This window comes from Dreissena polymorpha, chromosome 1 (genome assembly GCF_020536995.1).
Source record: "Dreissena polymorpha isolate Duluth1 chromosome 1, UMN_Dpol_1.0, whole genome shotgun sequence".
Classification (NCBI taxonomy): domain Eukaryota; kingdom Metazoa; phylum Mollusca; class Bivalvia; order Myida; family Dreissenidae; genus Dreissena; species Dreissena polymorpha.
The window spans coordinates 179188926-179212437 of NC_068355.1; the positions used below are offsets into that span (position 1 = coordinate 179188926).

The 23512-nt window shown below is 33.7% G+C and overlaps 1 protein-coding gene and 1 long non-coding RNA gene across 7 annotated transcripts in view; one reads left to right on the forward strand and one right to left on the reverse strand.

Annotated features, from left to right (window-relative positions):
- LOC127863446 (uncharacterized) overlaps window positions 1-23512 on the forward strand; it is a 453451-nt gene that overhangs the window by 129083 nt on the left and 300856 nt on the right. The window lies entirely within an intron of this gene.
- On the reverse strand, window positions 20752-21912 carry LOC127863684 (uncharacterized). The gene is made up of 3 exons (XR_008041149.1): window positions 21614-21912; window positions 21171-21356; window positions 20752-20876 (listed from the first exon to the last, which is right to left on the reverse strand). It is a non-coding gene; the product is annotated as an uncharacterized LOC127863684 (long non-coding RNA).

Below are 23512 nucleotides of genomic sequence, written 5' to 3' on the forward strand. Positions count from 1 at the left end.
CTTAAAGGCTATGTTATCATATTTAGTACTTACTTCCATATTCTTGTCAACATGTTAACATGAAAAAGTATAAAGAGCAGTGGAAGCGAGGCCTCACTTTAATACATTGCATTTCAACCCGCGAGGTATCGGGTCAATTCGCGGCCAGTGTATGAATGTCAGAGTTTATATACAGGTCATCACCGGAGTTCGCAGCCAGTAAAATAATAGTTATATAATAAATACGCTATCCGTGAACTAGGTGACCTGGATTTTTCTTTAGATCAGAAATATGTAGATTCTTAACGTGTTTTCAACAATACAATGATAAATATTATTTTTTATTAATTTAACAATAATTATTCTTTTTTTTTTTATTCAATATAATACATACAATGTATACATGAATATATACAACATAGTGATTGTACAAAGCAATAAAGTTCAGACATGTTATACAAGATATGTTAATATGTATTTTTTTTTAAAGAGAAAAGAAAAAAATAATAGAAGAATTGTTATGAAAAATGATGAGTTGTATAAAGTCGGAAGAAAGCATACTGGACTTGTGTGTTTCGTTGTATATTCAAAATGATCTTATAAGATTGAAAAAAAACATACAAAAATATTTTAGAAAGATAACTTACATTAGAGTGAAATGTATATAAGTGGACAAGCATCATGAGAATTTAATCCGATTCCATTTTTGTTCAAAGTTTTGTAATGTGTCATTACTGAGGGCTATTTCTTTCTCAATCTGGACTTTAAGTTTAAGACTATGGATAAAACAATTAAAATTTGGTACTTGTTTTTTGAACTTCATGTTAAAGATGAACAATTTCATCATTATAAGAATAAAATTCACAATATTATTACAATCTTTTGATTTCAATGAGTAAATTCCGAAACTTACATTTAAGAAAGATAATTTAACGTTTAGTTGCTGTTGTTCAAGAAAAGATGTAAAATGATTCCAAATAGGCTGGATGTGTTTGCACTCCCAAAACAGGTGTTCTATAGTTTCGATGTTTTCACTGCAGAAGTCACACAGATTTGACAATAATTATTCTACCATATTGACCAATGTATAAAGCATGAGCGCGATGATTCTTGATACTGTTAATAATCGAATCATATAGCAATGTCCGACAAACCACTAAAACAGGTTTGTTCGAAGAACGCGCCTATAAATACGGATACTTCTCGTGTGGCCGGTTGACTCGTATGTTTTAATTTCACTTCTATTCTTCTTTTGGTTTTCTGTTTTGTATCTATAGGTTTATGACCAGCAATATGTATTAATGTAAAATAAGCCGCGAAAACTCCGCGTAACAGCCCGTACTGCGTGTGATGCAGCTAAGAACTGCACAGAAAAAAAGACATTCGCTATCCTTGATCTCATTCATTGAACTATCAACGCCGTATATCTTTTTTAAAGATATTTCTTGTTTCAATTTTGTCAATTTACCAAAGCGTGAAAAGATCCCTTTAAATGAATAACTGAAAACAAAAAACTGAAATATTTACTCCCAAGATCATTAAGGTATTAATTCAATCATGTATTGCAGTAACCTTTCAGATCTGGGGCATAGTTGTAAAAATCGGTTGAGCTGTAAAGGAAATACATTTATTAATAGAGTAAAGCGTCTGGAATGCATTGTAATGATAATTTTTAAAGTGCGTGTATTTTCTTACAAGGCGTTTAAAAGTGATATTATGGGCATTTTTCACTGTTGATTTGAGCTGAAAAGAATTAACAGGCCAAAAGAGTTAGTTAAAATGTGGTAACTTTCCAATTATCTGCAACTCATTTTTCTTCTAATTGTTTATAAAAATATATATTATATTCGATATTTTACATGACTCACCCAGTCCTCTAAGCCGAAATGATACGTTCAACAAAATAGTGCCCTTGTGTCGTATGAACGAATCTGCACTAACACTCAATTTTGATTCACATTGAAATCGAATCATTTTCATATTCAAATGCATTATTTTTCTATTACCGGGATCTTGTTTTAGCATTATAGGATGTTGATGCTGCATTAACAAATATAAGTGTATATGAAGTGAAAACACCAAAAATAAAAAAACGGCTGCGATATACACCTATAAATTGTTAGATGCCCATAATATCACTTTCAATAGGCTGAACAGTATTTAAGCCTGACAGACACAGAGGAAGCGCGTTATATCTGACTCGCCGAGGTCCCGGATTTGAATCCTGTGGATTTCATTCAACTATTTTACTTGACATTATAGTTATTGCAGAATACGCCACACATAACAGTATGTTTTGGTAAAATCATTTAACGACACTTTCAATACCAAACATACACAGAGATTTGACTGGAACAAGCACTTTTTAAAACAAGAATTTCAACGAGTACATAAAATACAGATTTTATGCTGCTTATGGCAGTGTAAAATACATCAGAATTACTTTTTTTATTAGCCTGTGTTCTTGTTTAAAAGTTCATTGTGTACTGCACGGTAATGCACGGTTATACTTCACGCAAAGTGAAATTTTGTCACCGATTTCAGACGTATTCAAGGATGTATTCACATACCTTAATTAAGATATCGGCACAAACTGCAAGAACACTTGTCTTTTATGCACTTAAGATGTTTTTCAACTATATTTCGATAACTGAGATATTTGAACAAATAAAGCTTTTAACAGTGTGTTAACATTCTTCAAGCCTAGAGCAAGACTGCCACTGATTTTGTCGCAATATGTGGCTTAAGGGATAAAAGATCAAGCATACGAAACAAGAGAGAATGGCGTGAATGGAATGCATGCGTATCGTTGTGTATTTTTGTAATCTTGTTCTCCAATCTGAAATTTAAATATATGGAGATCATCGTATTTGCTAGTACGGTAATTCGAAAATTGAACACTTATTCTTCCCAATCGGATCCGCATCCCATCCCTTACATGCCCATTCATTTTGTCTATAATATTCACATCACTCATCTTGTCTAGCACTCCAATTGTCACACTGGACATTGGTCGAATAATCATTAAAATCGTTTTATAATCATGCTTGCAGATGAATTTCTGCAATATTAACATTCCATTATCTGTGGTTTTACCATTTAAATTACACTAATTTCAATGCCGAAATGATCGCATTATAATATTGGGGACGATTGAACTTTACCGGTACGCAACACTTAACATCAAACAGCTTACCCTAACCCTAACCCTTAACACCTAACACATAACAACTAACGCAACATCTTATAATCCATTTTATCCTATATATTTCCTTAGTATCGGGGGCTACAGCCCCCAAACCCCCGCTTTGTCGATAGTGGTAAACAACTGCGTACCGGTAAAGTTCAATCTAGCCTAATACTGCAACCTTTTAAAGCAATTTTCAAGCCTTTCTTTCCCCTATCGCAAACTTTTGTAATACTTTTAACGATCGATATGTTTTTTTTATTAATTTCAATAAAAGGGCATGTCATACGAATGCAGGCACCAGTACAAACATCGTTTTGGCAGCCATATTTCGACAAAGAATTTTTCGACAAAAGCCCCATATAACAGAAAACGCAAATTAAAAGTTCATTTTTTTTAAACTTAAAATGCAATTGACGTGATAAACATACTGCAGAAACATGTGGATATTAGAAAAAGGCACATAATACAAGCCTTAGATTTTTAAATAGCTTTTATTCAAGAAGAGAAGAAAAACTCTTTAGAAATTACGCACTACGGAGAGATACTCGATGTTTTAGTTGAATGTAACCTAAGATGGCGGCGTTTGACAAATCATTCAGTGAACGAACTTGACAAATACATTTTAGTAAGGAATATAAAACTCATAATGTAATGACAAAGGTGAATATGTGTTTATTACATCTTTTTATAAGAAATAGCTATATATAAACGATGGTCTGATTCATACGATTTCTATTTTTCAAACAAATGAATCGTAAACTGTACATTTTGTCAAGACAGATGAATGAGCTGCTCCCCTTTTTTTCAAGTATCGTTCGGTGACCTAGTGTAGAAATGGACCTAATATCGATGATTTTGTGTACATTAAAGCGGGTATATACGATTTTTTATATGTGTTAAATTGTAATATATTGATAAAATATATTACAATACATAAAATGGGAAAGAAAAATTATACATTACTGATGTCATTAAAGCCCAATTTCATAAAATGCAGCAAAGACAAATTAGCGCCCCGAGCCGATTGTGACGTAGAGTAAAGTGGGTAGTTATCGCCCATTTAACATTGTTTTTGCATTTAATGTCACTAACTTGCGATTTATTCGCAATCAATTTGTACACTTAGGTTATTTTGCAGTTGAACGTGAAATTGCTGATATGCTTTCTATAGTCTTTATGTGTTTGATGCGAGAATGCACTAACAAAAATACAAGGTGTATGGTGGCAGTTTTCGGACACTTCAGGTAGTTATTTTCCACTCTACAAGTTAAAAAAAAATCTAATTTTTGTACTGAAATTGAAGATTTCTTTTATTCTTTTCTTTCACAAAATTTGTTCTGAACAAAGCAATTCAATGAAACATTGTACGATTGAGTTACAATCATCTTTTGCAGTGGAATGGGTAGTTGCAAACTTGCTCTGCGGGTATCTCTAAGATCATTGCGTCCCCTGTGCAGTTAATATGCCATTCGGATCCACAGGAAGTACAGCAAATCCACTCACTGGCAGCTCCCTCGTCGGATCGACAACCCGGTTCATTGCTGTCCAAGCTTCATGGGGGTTCTTTCAGGTAATTCAGTGTGCCGACTTTTAATTGCATTTATTTAATCTCTACCTGGGGTATTGTTTGGAAAGGGGTTTCAATCAAGGATTGTTTTCACCTCAAGGCAAAGTTCATTGCTTGTTACTTGATAACCGATGGATGCCATCCCAGTACGGTAATCAACCAATGCCTTTTCTTCGGCTTCTGTCAGGACGGTGAAAGGGTCAAGTCTTGCTCTATGCCACAGGGTCCAGTAAAAAAAAAAAAAAAAAATTTTTTTTTTTTGACTGGACCCTGTGCTCTATGCTCTGGAGTTCGACCTGCGAGTTTGTCCATTAGAGTGGATTTAGAAATCCTGAACATTTCTGCTGCCTTCCGCTTCAACACAGCACCACTATTTGCCATAGCTATTAGTGCTGCAACAATACGCCAAAAACCGTATTGCAATATATTGTCAGTTCAAAAACCCGTATTGCAATATATCGCAATATATTGCTAACTTGTACCAAAATTATAACTTGCCAATTACCCAATAATCCCATAAATTCCAATTTTAATGCAAATTCTGGTAAATATTTACTATAAATGTGCTCAAGAATAATAAGAAACACAAACATTCGCAAATTTTCTTAAGTATCAAATACATTTTTGCAATTGTTACTATTTAAAGATGTGATGAAATAACGTCCAACCGGGGCGTTTTTCCCACTGAACACGCGTAATTCAGCTGACGTGATGTTCCCGTTTTTATACAACACAAAATACACCCATACTTTCCATGCGACGTTCTACATGTCTGTATAATTTTCGCGCGCTTTTTATTGAGACAAAGGATAAAGCACTTTTTATTTGACGCTATAATTTTTTATTGTCGCGTTAGCATTCAAATTTGGAAGCGTGTTTCCGAAATTCGGATTACAAATAATGCTCAAATCAGAATCGAACGAAACATTTACAGCTGTGCGCAATAAATTCAACGATAATCTGTTCAAAAGCATCGAATGAATGCTCCCATGTAACAACGCTACTCCGTATAATACACTTTTTAGAATGCTTTTTTTACGTAAAAAATAATTTACACTGCTTTGTTTTGTTTACCTTTTTATCATTATTTCGGATGGCTTTTCTGGACGAAATGTGAATGAATTTTTGTAAAATTTTCGTACCGGTATGATGAAAATCATATCGCAATACAATATGCGGATTGCGTATTGCGATATATACCGATATACCGGTATATTGTTGCAGCCCTAATAGCTATAGCAAGTTTTTAATTGGCATCTGAATAATGTTTGTCGCTTTTTGATACTTGTTGTTGCTTTGTCATGATTCTGAAAAATAAAAGAAGCAATTTATACTTGGGGAATACTTACTTCAGTATGGGCGATATTTCCCGCAATTGACAATTCTAAGTGGCAATTTTCGACCATCCCAGTAACCAGACAACGGTGATTTTGTTTGCATTAACGATTAACAGTCATTATATTAAGGATACAAACTATCATTTCTCACTATTTCAGCACCTAATAGCATTAAATAGATGTTTTATGACTAAAATGATTTGGTACCTACCTTATAGATGTTGATAAGATGCTCACATTAAAATACGATATGATTTTCAACGATTGAAAACAAAAAGCGCTGAATGGAACTTGCATGTGATATGTATGATGTCATCATAAATGACGTTATATTTAGCAACTACATAATAGAAATAACAATAATTTAAATGTGTCCGATAAATACCACAGGACGATATTACCCGACCTTACTCTACATATTTTCCTACAATAACCGAAGCATTCGTCTTTGTATTAGGATCGCAGTTAGTGTTCGTGTGTCGTATGAAAAGATATCGTTGGGGGAATTCAAACAAACCGTTAAACTAAGTTTAGATTCACATCGTACATGTATGGTATACATGCTGGCAAATTCGTTTTCAATTTCAGAATTAAATATCTGGCTTATTTCGCATTTTTCGACACATGTTCTTCTTAACTTTTATTTTAATTTATATTGAAATATATATATAATAATTGTTTACACATTTTATATAAATTCATAAATATTTGACAAAATCGTATATACCCGCTTAAATCAGTGCGTTGAAGGCAATGAAGTTTTTCGCCATTGCATAATCTTAGACGCAACTCATTTTTCAAAATTAGGTTATAGCTTTTTTTAATCACAAGTTAAAAATAAACACACTCAAATTTAGAAAGAGTGTGTTTTTTATGCAAAGATAACGATGAGTGTACATACTGTTTATCATCCTATTTTTTGTTATAGAGATAGCTTAGACGACTAAAAATAACGTAATGTCCCTTTTTTTATAGACATTATGAAAGCATGGATAATGTTTCGTCATGGTTGGAAATCTGATTCGTGCATTATGGGGGTAAAAAAGGGAGATATGAAATGTTAATATATTTCACCAAACAACAATTACAGCAATCAACATAAATCACACTTATGGAGTATATAAATACATACAAATATCAAATGCATTAATTAAATATATAGTAAATAATAACTAAGGCAATGAAAATTGCGACATAATAATGAGAAAAGTTTCAACAAAACAAATAAAAGAAAACTTAATGTGAAAAAGATAAAACAATAAAAGATGGAAATGTAAATTGACAAAAAGTAAAGAAGTATTATAGAACGAAAACAATTGAATATGATTTAATTGCTTTCAGTTACAGCGATTTTCCTCCTTCTTTATAAAGTACCGGTAAATGGTACTTTCCCAATGGAGCCAAAATTCCCAAATTCCCAATCGGCATCTGAAAAAATCCCAATCGGCGTACGGATTTTTTCTCAAAACAATCGAAAGTTTCGTAACAAAACACAACTTTCGGCGAGCGAACAAAGAAAATCTTATAGTTGTGTGTAACCACGCGCTTGATTAATTTCGGGTTTTATTATTCAGCGCGTTCAATCAATAGAGTCGTTACTGTTTCCGTTCTTTTGTCAGGCAGCCAGCGTACTGTTTTACGTCGGTTTGTATATAACCTTATCGTAGTTTGAAATGAGTCTCAGTCATAATAGCAAATATTATGAAAAAAAACTAAAAAAGAGTCATCAGGCAAGTGGATCCCGTTTACTGACGCAGTTTGGTTTCAAGATTTCAAATAATCTTTGCACGACCAATCGGAACCGTCTATCACAGGACACATTGACAGCACTAATGATGCTGTGCAGAGAGGGATGCCAGCAACTGAGTGATGATCAAACATCAAAGATTGTTGAAATTTTCAAAAAAAATGAAAGAAAGAGACATTGCTTTATAAGAGATTAAAACAACTAGTAAATGATTGTGTGTGTTCTTTTTAATATTTTGTTATTTATAATATATAATAAGACCCAAACTTCACGACGCGATTTTCCCAATTTAAAGATTTCACAACTCTATTTTTCCCAATTTTGAGGTTTTCACGACTCAATTTTTCCCAGTTGGACTGGTACGGGTAACTTTTCCCAATTTGACAAGGGAAAATCGCTGAGTTAATAGCACTTGACAAAAAGCATATACAACATACAGCTATATACCCTATTTTCACAATATGAGGCACCATTTCATGACAATTGGGCATAATACATGTTATGTTGACTATGCATACAAATAAATCTTCGGAACTACAATGATTGGTTTTTAACTTGTAATTTCAAGTAATGATGCAGCGGAAACAAAGAAGCTGATTAGACAGTGTGAATACACAGGCTTATCCGTGCCTTTGTTTTTCGCATGTATGACAATTAAAGTTGCTCATATCTTTAATTCTGTAAATTAAAGCCACTAAATATTGTGCTGAAGTAAACAGAATAAAGGAATATCAAGAATGCGAAAGTTATCCTATTTACCTCTGATTTCGCTTGCCTGTGCCTTCTGATTTGAAGTTCTTCCCTCCATGAATACAGCTCTTTGTAATTTCTGACACTTTTATATTTTTAATGAAAGTTTCCATAGGGCATCTGCTTTAATCATCATTTTTGCTTGAACTAGGTTTACAAAACTGTACACAATTTGAATGCTGGTACAGTTCAATGTTGCCTATATATGCACCATAAGTGGATAATTTTCTCCCAACGGTTAATGACACGGCCATTTTCAGAGAACTGAACGAGTGCTTGTATGAAACGATCAATTGTCAAATAATTATCAAATTAGTTGTGTAACTCAATTTCTAAGAAATACCTTTGACGACTGCCGTCATTGAATTTCATAATATCGATGCCGCACCTCATAAAAAACAGTTTTTTACACTTTCCTTAGGATCGTCGACTAATTAAAGAATCAACTTAGAAACCGTATTACATGAAAGGAAGCCGAAACATATGAAGAATGTGTGCACTTTTATGAGCTTAAACAAATTAATTACTGATCAACAGCACTGAATGACAATTCTATACTTTATTAAGCTGTAGGACTAGACAATCCCCAAAGGAAAGGCTATACATACACAGCCTCCGACTAGCCAATATAGTCTAGCAGTACGGGCCGTATGACTAGACAGTATAGGCTACATGTAGTTGTTCCGGGCCGCATGGTTAGCCACTGCTTTTCTTTAAATATCGTCTGGTGACCTAGTGTGGAATGGACCTAATATCAACAAGTTTTTACAAAGTTGTTCGCCAGGGCAAAATCTTAGACGTAACTCATGTTTCTTAAATGCAAGATTGAAATAAACACAACCCACTGACATTTAGAGTGTGTATTTTAGCAAAGGTATAAATGAGTGTGTACTGTTTGTCATCCTATTTATGTAATAGAGATAACTTAGACGACCAAAAATAACGAAATGTCCCTTTTAGACGTTCTGAAAGCATAGAAAATATGATGAAAATGGTATATAATGAGATTCAATCAAAATAAAATAAAATTTTCAATAACCACTAAAATTTTATATGAACATTGTTGGAATATTGATGATACCTATAACACTAAGAATATAATTTCACGATGCACATTCCCTTTTGACAACTTTTATCCTTTTGACAAATGATATACAACTTCAAAATATGTAAGATATTGGTGAACATAAATACAAAATAAATCTGCGAGCAATACTTTTTACCGTACGTCTTCAATTATTATTCAGATTGATTTTAAGACGGTGTTCACACTTTTGCGTACATTTTTTCGTATTTTGCATCGATGGCCTTATAGGACGGGGTCAGAAATATCCACAAAGAAACATTGTTTTCTTTCATCAAAGCCAGATTTACCATCAAATTATGCAATCCAACCATTCCAGAACACTACGTAAATTCACCGAATCCAACCTATAAACAGACAGAAACTGCCATTCATCGGTTTGCAATTGTCCCTTTTTTGACAAGTGTTAAGGGTTGTGAATTGTCTATGGAGCTTTAACTGCCGACAAAGGAAACTACATGTATTTACCTGTTCACACAATGTGACAGTTGTGTAATAATTGACTCGCCTTGAACTAGTACACAACAGTTGTCAGCATGTAGTGTATGCGGATTATTAGGTGAAAGCAATAAGATAAACAAAGTGTGTTTTAACCTTTTCAGCCAGTCATGTTAACTATTTGTTCACTTATAATGTACTTTGTAACAGGTATCTCAATTTTGAATTCAATATGTTTCAACATTTTGCAATGTATTTATATCATAGTGTGAACTTATTTTTCATTGGAACGTTAATTGTTTGTATAGTATGTTGAAACTGAATGTACAATCTTGTCAAGATTTTTTATTTTATGTTCAATCACTAAGTTTCAAAAAGCATAGATGCCAGTACATGCACATTCAATATTAAACACGAGTTCTAGATAATTATACTTAAAGTAAAGGGAAGTAATTGAGAGGAATCGTGTACAGTATAATAAAGAAGAATTGAGTAGTATCCCTTCTGTCGCAACGGTTGTTCATGCACAAATTGGCAGTTTTATTCTGTATTTTATTGTAAAATGCACATATTAATTGCTTATTTAATTATATATTTGGATTTAAATAAAGTGAGATATGCTGAATTTACGTTTTCATAATTTTCATAATTATGCGCTGGACACATTCAAGTATGAAAAGAAACATAGTTTATTACCTTGAAAGCTACGTCAGTAGCGTCGCTGATAGCTGCAATATTCATGGCATTGAATAGCCAAGGAACTCACACAATACTAGTATTTTCCTGAAGCTTCATTTTTATTGCATTTTACAATTCTTAATATTACACTTGCCTTACTTCTACATCCTATATCTCTGATTTGCCTTGTAAAGCAGACATAGCGACATATGTGATTGAGATAATTGTTATTTAATTTCAGTTTTATAATAAGATATAATTAGCCTTTAATAAAACTTTGAAATATTTTGGGGGTTATGATCAATGCACTCTCCCCGCACCCTCCCCACCCAAAAAAATCAGGTACATGTAAGTTGATTTTAATTAGATGTTTTTCACACATTAATTGAAAATCTGATAGGGTGTTTGATGACTTAACAGGTATAAAGGCATTAATAATACATGCATGTATTCACAGAGTTTTGTTAACCTTGTTGGGAAATAATTAATGAGCTAATTATTTTTTCATTTTTTAATAAAAAGTTGATGTACAGAGGACACTTTGGCAAGCAAGTGGCTCAAGCATTGTAGGCAAGAGAAATAGAACTTGAGCCAGATGCTGGACATTTCTTGACCTCCCTCCTGTCTAGGTAGAAGTGACTGTTAATGGTATAGTTATATAGTTACCAGCAGAATTGTTACTCAAGCCGAACACTTGAAACTATACTGGCCCCATCCTGTTTAGGTGGAAGTGACAGTGGTTGGGATAGATATCTAGTGAGCAGCAGCCACGAAATTCAAGCCAAACATTGGACATGTATTGGCCTCTAACCTGTTGAGTTGGAAGTGACAGTTGTTGTCTAGTGAGCAGCAAAAGTAGAACTTAAGCCAAACCCTGGACATGTACTGACCTCCCTCATGTTGAGTTTGAAGTGAAAATGGTTGTCTAGTGGGCAGTAGAAATAAAAAAATCAAGCCATACACTGAACCTGAACTGACCTCTTTCTTGTTTGGGTGGAAGTGACTGTTCCTCGGATAGTTGTCAAGTCAAGAATTACAAGCCAAGTCGTGTCAGGTAAGATTACATTGATATCAATAACAGCCACATTCTTAGTGGCATGTAGTCCAATCACAGATTGCGTGTTAAACTGAGGTACAAATGCTATTTTGGTCAGTCATTGTCTGGTGTCAAATTTGTGTTGCCTGTCATTTCAAGTATAATTGTTTGACATCTTAATTGAAGCCACAGGAAAGAAGTTTAAAAAAACTGGAAGAGTGTCAGTCATTATCCAATTAAGAAGAAATCCATATTTGATACTGTCTGTAAACTGTTGTCAATTATTGTTTAAAATTGTAATTTTAGATAAGTTTTCATTGCAGTCAATATTAAGTTGTTCTTAGCAATTATCAAGTCATTATCAAGCCGGTTATTTATAACTTGTATCAATTAAGTAAACTTATTTTAAATTATGGGATTTTCATAAATGTCATTAATAAGCCTCTAACCTTAAAGCATGTTTATAACATGTTCATTTTTTAGTTCATGTCTAAAAGTATATAAATTATGTATTTCAGTTTTATAAAGACATATTAAACTTTTAAAATTCAATAAAGTGAATTTACTTATAATTGACCAGTCGCCAAAGTATCGATCCCTCCGCCCACATTCTTCGATCAGCCAATCAGATATCGATTTTTCACACACCCCTCAGCAACGCTTATCTGGCCGCCATTTTGTCGGACAAACAAAGCGTATCGTACATATGGAATGGACGTAATTTTTTAGAGTTTACACAGATTTTATATCAAATGCATAATCATTACTGTTCGATCATTATTCAAAATTGTAGGTGCTATACATACTTTATAAAAGGTTATTATTTTATCTTTATTTCTTGAACATATGAACGAGTTATGAGAAAACAAACACAATAAATAGTGTAACCACACCAGTTGTGTGTTCTATAAAACGTGTTATACCGTTTGATGCACAATATTATTAAGCAGTTTGGGCAACATAATAATTGCCACACGTGCATATTAATCTCAGCGTAATAGTCGATGATTAATAAATAACAGTATGTTGCGTGGATCTCAGAATGAAGGAACATTAAGGCATTGTTAGGTACTGTACACAAGAAAAGAAAACTATTTTATTACTTAAATGATTTCCAATTATATATTTATTTTCTGTGGATCATAAACAATGGAAATCATTATAAATTGTTAACTTAAATATTGTTTTAACTAAAGTAAAAACAACAAAAAGGTGATTTCAACGCGGCTTAGCTAGCTTAAAGCGACTTCAAGTGTAAAATGTAAGGCTTATAATACAACAACAACAACATTTCTAATACAACATATATTGATACTGGGAGAAATGTGAAAATATGGATGTGTCATTTGCATTTAATAAAAATATTTTCAAAATTATATATGAATAGCAACCGGATTCACTGCCAGACGGTTTAATACAAGTTCAAAATCAATATGAAATAAATGCTAATTTTTACCACTGATTTTTCATCACCTTCCTATTATATGTATAAGAAACGTTTCTGATAGTTAACTCATTTATTTTGATTACGCCATTTCTCTCTAAAGCATTTATGATTAGTATTGAAGTTGTACAAAGCAGTTTAGGTTAGTGTGGGGCTTTAATAAAAAGAGCATGATACATCGTTACAAGTATAGTATTTCACTCACGTAATGCGCTATAATTGCGATCTGCTTGTCAGAGTTTTCTAATCACTAGACCACGTGACTATGTGGGCGGAGCGATCGATTATTTAGCGACTGGTCAATTCCTGGACAAACAGAAGTTTGGAACAATTTTTAATTTTGAACTGTCTCCCTTGGACTTGTGTTACTGGTATATATCGCACTTCCATTTCCAATGGTAAAAAGTTGGTACAATTTTAAAATTTGAGTTTGTCTCCCCTGGACTGTCATTACTCATATACCTCACTTCCATTTCCAATGGTAAAATATTGTAGCCAATCCCTAAATAATGTGAATATGCCATGATGTTTGATTAATCTATATCCCCATCAGACTAGAATATTTAAAATACCCTCTGTCTTGTATACAAAATAGTAACATATGTTTCAACTCAAATTTCTCATGCATAATATTAGTATGCTTACTTTGTTTAAACTTATTATAATTTGTGTAATATAAACTAGAAGGAGAGAAACATATGTATGTTCTCACTTTGTTCTGTTTGAGTCACATTCTGAGGAAGTATGTGACCTTAAATAAACTACTTTATATTGTGTTTTAAAAGGAAATAATAACAAATTGTGTTGCAGAGTAAAATTATTTTGTTATATCGTCTTGCTATACTGTTTTAGCCTTATATATTTACACCTGAATTAAGCATTATTTATGTTAGATAATATTTGGATGTTTCTTATTGACTGTGTTTGTGTGATTCATTTAAATACTGTATACAAAAGCCTTTGTGGTAACAGTGATACATGTGTAGTAAAATATAAAACACTGATGCCTGCAGAGCTCCAGATAAGATTTTGTGAAATTCTTAAATTACTACCAGATTTTCAAAAAGAATTCTTAACTCTGAAATTTTATTCTTAACGTTACTACTAAGTTTTGGAAAATAATTCTTATTTTTTTTAAATGACCTAAAAATAAATAATAATGGTTATTTTCATGCAAAAAAATCAAAATAAACATACATGTACTAGCAACTTTATTTATACGAGTTCAACAGTGTCTTTTCAGTATTATACAATTTTATTTTTCAAATACCTTCATATGCCCAAACTGTGCTTAGATCGCATGCCTTAGATGAATTTTTACATATTTCATAATTAAAACGGGTCTCCCCTTCAATCTTTTCAACGATTAGCCACGGGACTTGTCCCTTCCACTCGTTCAATGTTTTTGTGTGTTTAAGTTTGGACCCATCGTGTCGCGTTTTTGTTTAGCTTTTTCGACTGTGTCTGCAACTGAACATAATAAATCATATAAGATCTTTTCTATAATGTCTTTCTAAACATTTAACTTCGGCTCACTTTGCGTATAATATGTTAAAAGCGTGTTTTTGGACGCTTTGCAGTTTTTTAGGACGCTCTCTTGGCGCCCCCATTGTTCTTTGACAGATAGACTGTATACGCCCCCCTTATATTGGAAAAAATGCGCTTTGTTAAACAAACCCGATAACCATTATATATAAGCACCGCAAAGATCTTTAATACGCAAAAAGAACTCAATAAAAATCGATACGAACCGATGTAAAAATAATATTCGTAACTTGATTTTGTTATTCTTAATAGAACGACAAGATTTTAAAATAAATACGTAACGGATTTGAAAATAATTCTGTTGTGGTTTTATGCTGTTTGCACATATTCGATCATTTTCACTATGCCTCTGAGTGGGAAAGGGTTAAAGGGACCTTTTCACAGATTTTGGCGTGTATTGAAGTTTGTCATTAAATGTTTTATGTTGATAAATGTATACATTGAATCTAAAAAGCGCCAGTAAAAAATAAAAATAAAATTGAAGAAATTAAAAAAAAGTAACCCTCAACAGGGCTCGAACCACTGACCCCTGGAGTAAACGTCTTAACGCTTACACCACTCGCCCATCCTTGATCATACAAAGAGTGATGTATTTTAAACTTTATACAAGCAATCATCGTAGTGTAACAAAATATAAGGCCAATTACAGCAGAACTTTCCAATTTATTCAATCAATTTACTTTGAAACGCTTTATAATTTTCAGGTTTTTAAATCGTCAACAGATGCCTATAATGGATATTTTAGAGAACAGTAAATTTTTTAGTATTACTGTTTCCTCACAAATATCATAACTACAACGAAACTTTGCGAATCTGAAACTATTTTTTTAAATTTGTAAATTTTCCAAAACGTGAAAAGGTCCCTTTAAATACCATTTTGACCAGTACTACTGCATAGATTTAAAAACAGAAAATCATTCACAGATTCAAAAATCTCTAAGCATATGACCAACTTTGGCAATGCAGGCCAGAATTTCACAAGCCGAAGTAGGCTGCCCATTTGCTAATCTACTCTGCAGGAAGGATGTTGGGCCTTAATAATGGGCATATGCATGATGTACAGTTACCCGTTATCATTGGTACCAGGCCCCTGCCATGTGCATTCAATTATCATAAATGGCTGGCCCTGTGTCTGCAAGCCATATGGCTGATCAGATGTGCTAATAATGAACTGGGCTTATAAGTTATTGGTTATTGGTTCAGGTTTGGGGCCTTGTGAATGGGTTATGTTTAGGATTGGTACATTTGATAAATCAGGAATATTGAGATCAAGGTGCTGAGAAAGATAACTTGCTGTATTGAGATCAAGGTGCTGAGAAAGATAACTTGCTGTATTGAGATCAAGGTGCTGACAAAGATAACTTGCTGTATTGAGATCAAGGTGCTGACAAAGATAACTTGCTGTATTGAGATCAAGGTGCTGACAAAGATAACTTGCTGTATTGAGATCAAGGTGCTGACAAAAGATAACTTGCTGTATTGAGATCAAGGTGCTGAGAAAGATAACTTGCTGTATTGAGATCAAGGTGCTGACAAAAGATAACTTGTTGTATTGAGATCAAGGTGCTGACAAAGATAACTTGTTGTATTGAGATCAAGGTGCTTACAAAGATAACTTGTTGTATTGAGATCAAGGTGCTGACAAAGATAACTTGTTGTATTGCTGAGACTTTGAATTAAGCCTTGATCTGGGAAAATGGGGCTTCATTGAACGTGTTAAACACGCTCTGAGAAAACAGGCTTTAATGCATGTGCATAAAGTTTCATCCCAGATTAGCCTGTGCAGTCTGCATAGGCTAATCAGGGACGACACTTTCCGCGTTTATGGTATTTTTTTGTGCCCCCCTTCGAAGAAGAGGGGGTATATTGCTTTGCTCATGTCGGTCGGTCGGTCAGTAGGTCGGTCAGTCCGTCTGTCCACCAGGTGGTTGTCAGACGATAACTCAAGAACGCTTGGGCCTAGGATCATGAAACTTCATAGGTTCATTGATCATGACTTGCAGATGACCCCTATTGATATTGAGGTCACTAGGTCAAAGGTCAAGGTCACGGTGACCCGAAATAGTAAAATGATTTTGGGATGATAATTCAAGAACGCATATGCCTAGTTTTTAAGATGTTGATGTTTTGTGTTATTATTATTACTAAAAATCAAACAGTATTGCAAATGCTGAAAATCAAATAAAATGATTCAATCTACTAATTAAGCAATCACTTTAGTTAATACAGTCACAAATTACTTAAAACAGAGTAAACACAAACAAACTTGTAGCACATCAAACAGTAAAGTGAACTGACATATGACAATTGAACAGATAGGGGTTCATCAAACACACAAGACCCTAGGGCAAAGATTGGGTTACTCAACATTAAACAAAGGTTTGAAAGCCCAAGCCCCTTCAACAGCCTTGAAAGCTTGCAAGGGCTCCAAAATATCTGATTTCCATTGCTCTGTCAACTGGTGTTTGCTCTGCTATTACCGTTCCTTTTAACAAAACTGATGTACAAACCTGTTAGGAGATGCTATTTGTTTAAGAAGCAGGGTTTTAATTCTATCTGGCTCAAAAACCAAAGTGTCTTGTCCAATCATCAGTTGTAATCTAACTACCGTATTTTACCATGTATAACGCGCTACCATGTATAACGCGCATGCGATTTTTTAAAGCCAAAATGGAGAAAAAAAAGAATTCAAGACCAAAAACCCGAAAATTTGGCCGAAAATGGCCGCCATTTTTATATTGCGCAATCATTTAATCTGAGTTTTTCGGGCGCTTAATTTTTTGTTTTAAAGTAGGGAGCGTTTTTACGATCAGGAGCATGGGTTGCATAGCACTATATTTTTTGATAATTTTTAAGATTATTCTCTCGTGAACACCGATATGTCCTTATTGCTGCGCACTGCGCGTGTTTTTTCAAGACCCCTGCGCGTTAAATTCGAACCACCATTACCTATTACTCACATTTGAACAGTGTAACATTTTCATTACCTGCCGCTCACAACATCGTATGACATCTTCTTCTGCAGACCCGCAACATCGCAATGTCCAATTTTACGCAAATCGTCCGTGGATCCCATTTTATTTTTCATCGACTTAAATATTTCCCCATTAAGAGATGCTCCCCATTAAATCCAGTTTGACCCGGTATTTCGCGCCTTCACTGCGTCTAGTTGATATTATAGTGAGACAAACAATACACCCGAACGCTCAATTCCATACAGTTGGCGTTATTGGCGTAAAGCCATTTGACAAATATCATTTGTTTGTCTCTATTGAAAGAAAATAAAACGAGTCTATATCTCTATTGTTGGTTTGTAACCTACGTAGTATACTCGCACAGTAGCATATTTATGCAGAGATCGGAAAATGATTGATAAACGTATTTGTCGTTTCAATGCTTAGGGCCGAGTAATTTCGGCAAATCGGAACTCAACCTACGTAATACACTTGCTCAATTAACCGTTGAACTCCACCTCCGTTCTCTTCAAAAGGTTCGAAGGCGGAGCTTTGCACGTGCTATTATTTAATTGGACGATTGCCATTGAGGAACAAACACACAATTGGTTCGGCATGTTGATTGCTAGACAAAGGAAGCCAATTTTGTCGGCGAGAAACTTGTCGCTTTATTGCTTCAGACAGGAAGCGGCTTTCCTTTGATGACGTCAAACTGTCAATTCACATAGAGTGCAAATTTTCGGAATTGCTAACATTAAACTTTGGATTAAATTATCAAAATAAAGCAAAAGCGAAGTTGAAAAATATGATTGAAATAATTAGCCTCAGTTCAAATAAGACGTTTTGCGTTGTAAATCAACGAGTTTTCATGACAACAAAAACTTTAACAAACAATACCGCGACGCACGGGGATCGATATAGCTCGATTTTTTTTAATGAACAATCAATGAAGAAGTGTGAAAACACCAACAAAGACATTTTTTTCATCTTTTAATTTTTGTCAAAACTGTTACTACCCCGTTCATTCCTAACCTTTCCCGCTATATGTTGTTTCGACAACGGCCCCTTCAGTCTATAACATTATAGGGTGTAGTTTTCTGCAATAACAAAAATGGCGGCAATTGTGAAGATTTACGATTACGAAATGGATTTTTTGCAATTTAGCAACCAGGAAAGCGTTGTGTCAATGTATTACGCGCACTGAATTTTTATTTTGAAATTTGAAGGTAAAAAACCGCGCGCTATGCATGGTAAAATACGGTACTCACTTGGTAGAATTCAAGACCCCTCACTAGATCTGCAGTGCATGTGGGGTCTTCTTCTTTTTTCTTCATTTTTATAAATTTATTTAAAAACCTGCATGTTCCAGGGACTAAGTAAATAAATCTCAGAATACAATGGTTTCCACACAAAAAGAAATTAATAGAAACATAACTGTGATGCATGGTGAGTAGAAGAATTTTTGTAATAATTAAATAGTAAAAAAAAAACAATTTAAATTTCAGCATTTCATTGAAAAATGTTTTTGATCATTTGGCATACATGCCATATGTCCCGGATTGTCCGGGACAGTCCCGGAAATGAAGAACTTGTCCCGCTGTCCCGGAAATCTGTCAAATGTCCCGGAATTTACCAAATCCATATATACATGTACCTTATCTTAGGCTTAACTGCACCTCGAATCTGTGTATATCTGCAGCGTCTCCATGACAATGCCTACCCGAATAGGCAGACTACGCTACTAGTCAAAATCGATCAATTAACAGGGGTCCTGTTATCATATCGATTGTCTCATGTTCGCGGTCAAACCAAAAAGGCGGAATTATTTAATGTGGTTGCTAAATGACTTTAATCTACTCCCTTCTCAAAAAAGTGTGTGAAATGTACGTTTTACGTACGTTTTGCGTGCGTTAAACGTGGCGGTATTGGCACTGCGTTTTTTGTGCGCTTTTTCTTACCGAGTGAGTTTTTAACAAAAACAAACAAACAAGAAAATGTGCGCTTTTTGTGGATAAATGTGCGCTTTATGTGCGTTAAACGTGTGCTTTTTATAAGTGTGTTCAATGTGCGCTTTTATGTGCGTTAAATGTGCGCTTTTTATATAAGTGCGTTTTTGACTACCATTTATGTGTGTAAAATGTGCGCTTTTAAGTGCGTTAAATGTGCGCTTTTTGTGAGTTAAATGTGCGCTTTTTTTATTTAAAAAGCGCACATTTAACTCACAAAAAGCGCAGTTATAACCCACATAAAAGTGCACATGTGTGTTAAAGTGCGCTTTTATGTGCGTTAAATGTGCGTTAAATGTGCGCTTATTATTAGTGCGTTTTTGACTGCCATATATGTGTGTAAAATGTGCGCTTTTAAGTGCGTTAAATGTGAGCTTTTTGTGAGTTAAATGTGCCCTTTTTTATTTAAAAAGCGCACATTTAACTCACGAAAAGCGCAGATATAACCCACATAAAAGGGCACATGTGTGTTAAATGTGCGCTTTTATGTGCGTTAAATGTGCGCTTTTTAAATAAAAAAGCGCACATTTAACTCACAAAAAGCGCACATTTAACGCACGTTAAGCGCAGTTATAACCCACACAAAACGCACAATTTACGCACATGAATGGCAGCAAAAAACGCACTCACAAAAAGCACACATGTGCGTTAAAGGTGCATCTTTTGCCTTAACAGTTGATTCAATTATATGCTTTTAAAAGTTTTTTTTAATTCAGATATGCAATAAAAAACAATAATTATATAAACATATATATTTGTGTATTTTAATAATTACAAGATAATTCAATTTTATACTTTAATGTACACCAACATTTTTAACATACATGAGTAATTAAATATCAATGGCAATTTGATGAAATAAATATAAACATAATTTGATTATAAATAAACAAAAAATAATAGCATACTATAATAACATGTACAGTATATACACACGAACAGCTATATACATAAGAAAGATGCATATCAATCAAGGCCTTTCACGTTTCTTTGAGGCAGCCGAGTGCAGCTCTCATCTTTCTCTCCAAGTCTTCCACCAGCCGGTCAAACTTCTTTGCAACTATTATACTGTCATGGCCTTTGCGTGATGCGTCTCGTGCATGATCTCATTTGATCAGGTCCTGAAAGATATTTTATAATGTAAGTGTTGAATATTGCTGTTATGGTAATCTTGTTGCTATAAAAATTATAAATTTAAATCAAAACTAGTTTGTTTGCTTGTTGTTTTTGGTTGTTTATTTTGTAATTTTAATCCCCTGATCACATGTGACTTAACGCTTTTCATAAATAAATACGTTTGATAGAAAATACTGTTCGAAAATGTACCAAGCTACGTGGTCTCATTTTGCTGTGTGGACTGGTCGGAAGTGTGACACCTTTCAAAATGCAATAACCAGTACCCTGTATAGTTTTACCTCTAAACAAATCCAGCTTTTCTTGGTCAAGGAGAGGGCGCGGTTTTCCCACTCCTGTTCTACTCATGTCGGCCAGCTTGTGCAGGGTAAAACCTGGTATTCAAGTCCATACATCAGGTAGTCTCTCTTTTGCTTCCTTTTTTGGCAGGCGATGCGATGATGCACATTCTTTCCATGGGGTTTAACCTTTAAATTTAAAAGTTCTCATTTAATATGGGGGAAAAATCTGTTCATTAATGACCAAAAATAGGTATAAATAACTTTAAGATGACAATAACCATAAAATACAGCCATAATAATTCAAATGGTGTTGTTTTTCTTTAAAATTGCATTACATTTACTCATCCATTTACTTTTCCCAGTGACAATACATAAATATGATAATAATCATAATTAATTCAATAAACTAAATAAAAAAGGGATGCAGAATTGAAAATACGAACCTGTTACAACAGACTGTTCTTCAGTATTCCAAAAATACAGGCAGTTGTTGAACTAGACCATATCACTTTATATGTCTTTAACCACCCACTTTTAATCTCCTTTATTGTTGATTTACACATTGTAGTAAATACACATTTTTTTCATCACACAATACTTCATGCTGAAAGTATTTCAAGACATTTTACACTAGAATAATAAGTCTTAATTCTACCTTAAAGTCAGTTGCTGATGCTGCTTGTTTTCAAAAAATAACTTCCTGTCTGTGGTTCTCAAATAGATGGTGCCTGAACAAATCAAAAGTATATCAACACCCCTTAGTAAGGCTTAGATGGAGGACTGATAAGGACTGGCTATTCTCTTATCTGATACCATGCTGTGTCTAAGCCAAAAATTGCATAATTTGAGAAATACTGATAAGGCAGTCATTTCAACACCAAAATATTTATTGAATAATACACAGCACCCTTAACACATTATATTTAATTGTAAATATTTAAATATAACATGCTGAATGGTTTTAGCAAATAATATTAATAGTATAAATATTATTTTAATTGCCTTTTAAAATGTATGTTTATGGTCAATGTGGTAGACATTAATTGTATTAGGGTATAAATATCAGTATAAGAAAGTTAAAATACTTATTTATGTTGAGGAAATATAATTGATACTATCAAGCCCACATAATACTTTGGACACTTTCAATATTTTTAATTAGTTACACACAGTCTGATTTAGGTGGAAATTTTTAGAAATGTTTGAGATTAAAACGTAAGCAATAGGGTATGCATTGAAATTGTATGATAAAGTATGTAAACATTAAACAGGTTAATATGGACAACCAGTAATTATCCAAACTGCCCCTTATATTATTACAGGTTACTGAGATATATGTCTATGTTTAATCATTTGATGTAAATAAATTGTTAGAGCCTGCAACAATTTTTTTCTTGTTCAATTGCTGTACAACATTTGCTAAACGGTTGTTAAAGACGCACTTTTTAAGAAGTGTGTTAAACATGTGTCTTTTTAGATACATCCTTTTAAAACAGATCAAATGATAAAAACGCACTTATGAATTAAAAGACTAACTTATGCTTAAAAAAGACGCACATCAAAATAGAAAAACGCACTTTTGTGAGAAAAAACCCACATCTGTAAACCTTAAAACACACTTCTTAGATAAAAGACGCACTTCCTAAATAAAAGACGCACTTCTTAGATAAAAAACACACATTTTGCTCACATCTACACTCAAAAGCGCACTTACAGATGAAGAAAACACACAAAAAACGCACTTCCTAAATATAAGACGCACTTCTTAGATAAAAAACACACATTTTGCTCACATCTACACTCAAAAGCGCACTTACAGATGAAGAAAACACACAAAAAACGCACTTTTTCACTAAAATAACGCACTTGAAAAGAAAAAACGCACAAAAAGCGCACTTAAATGCACTTTTGAACACTGAAAACGCACATATTAACAAAAAACACACAATTAACGCACTTTTAAGTGCGCTAAATGTGTGTTTTGGTAAAAAGTGCGTTTTTATTTGACAAGGGCTACGTCATTATTTCCCGCTGCGTAAGGGCAAATGATAGTTGTTCACACATCTGAAGTCCAACATCGCTGAGTAAAAGATTAAAAGCAGTTTATGTTCGCTCGTTTAACCGACAAAGAAGTTGAGTAAAAAAGTAAGCATATAAAATCGTCATCCTCACTAGGTTTATTATTGTCTTGTTCTAAACCCCCAGTGAATGAATGAATAAAGGCGTATCAACAACTACGCGTTACAAACCGGTCTTAATAACGATACTGCAGTGACGTCACCATCTATGTTTAGAACGCTTACACTGAAAACACGTGGCTTGTATCTAGTAACGGAAGTAGT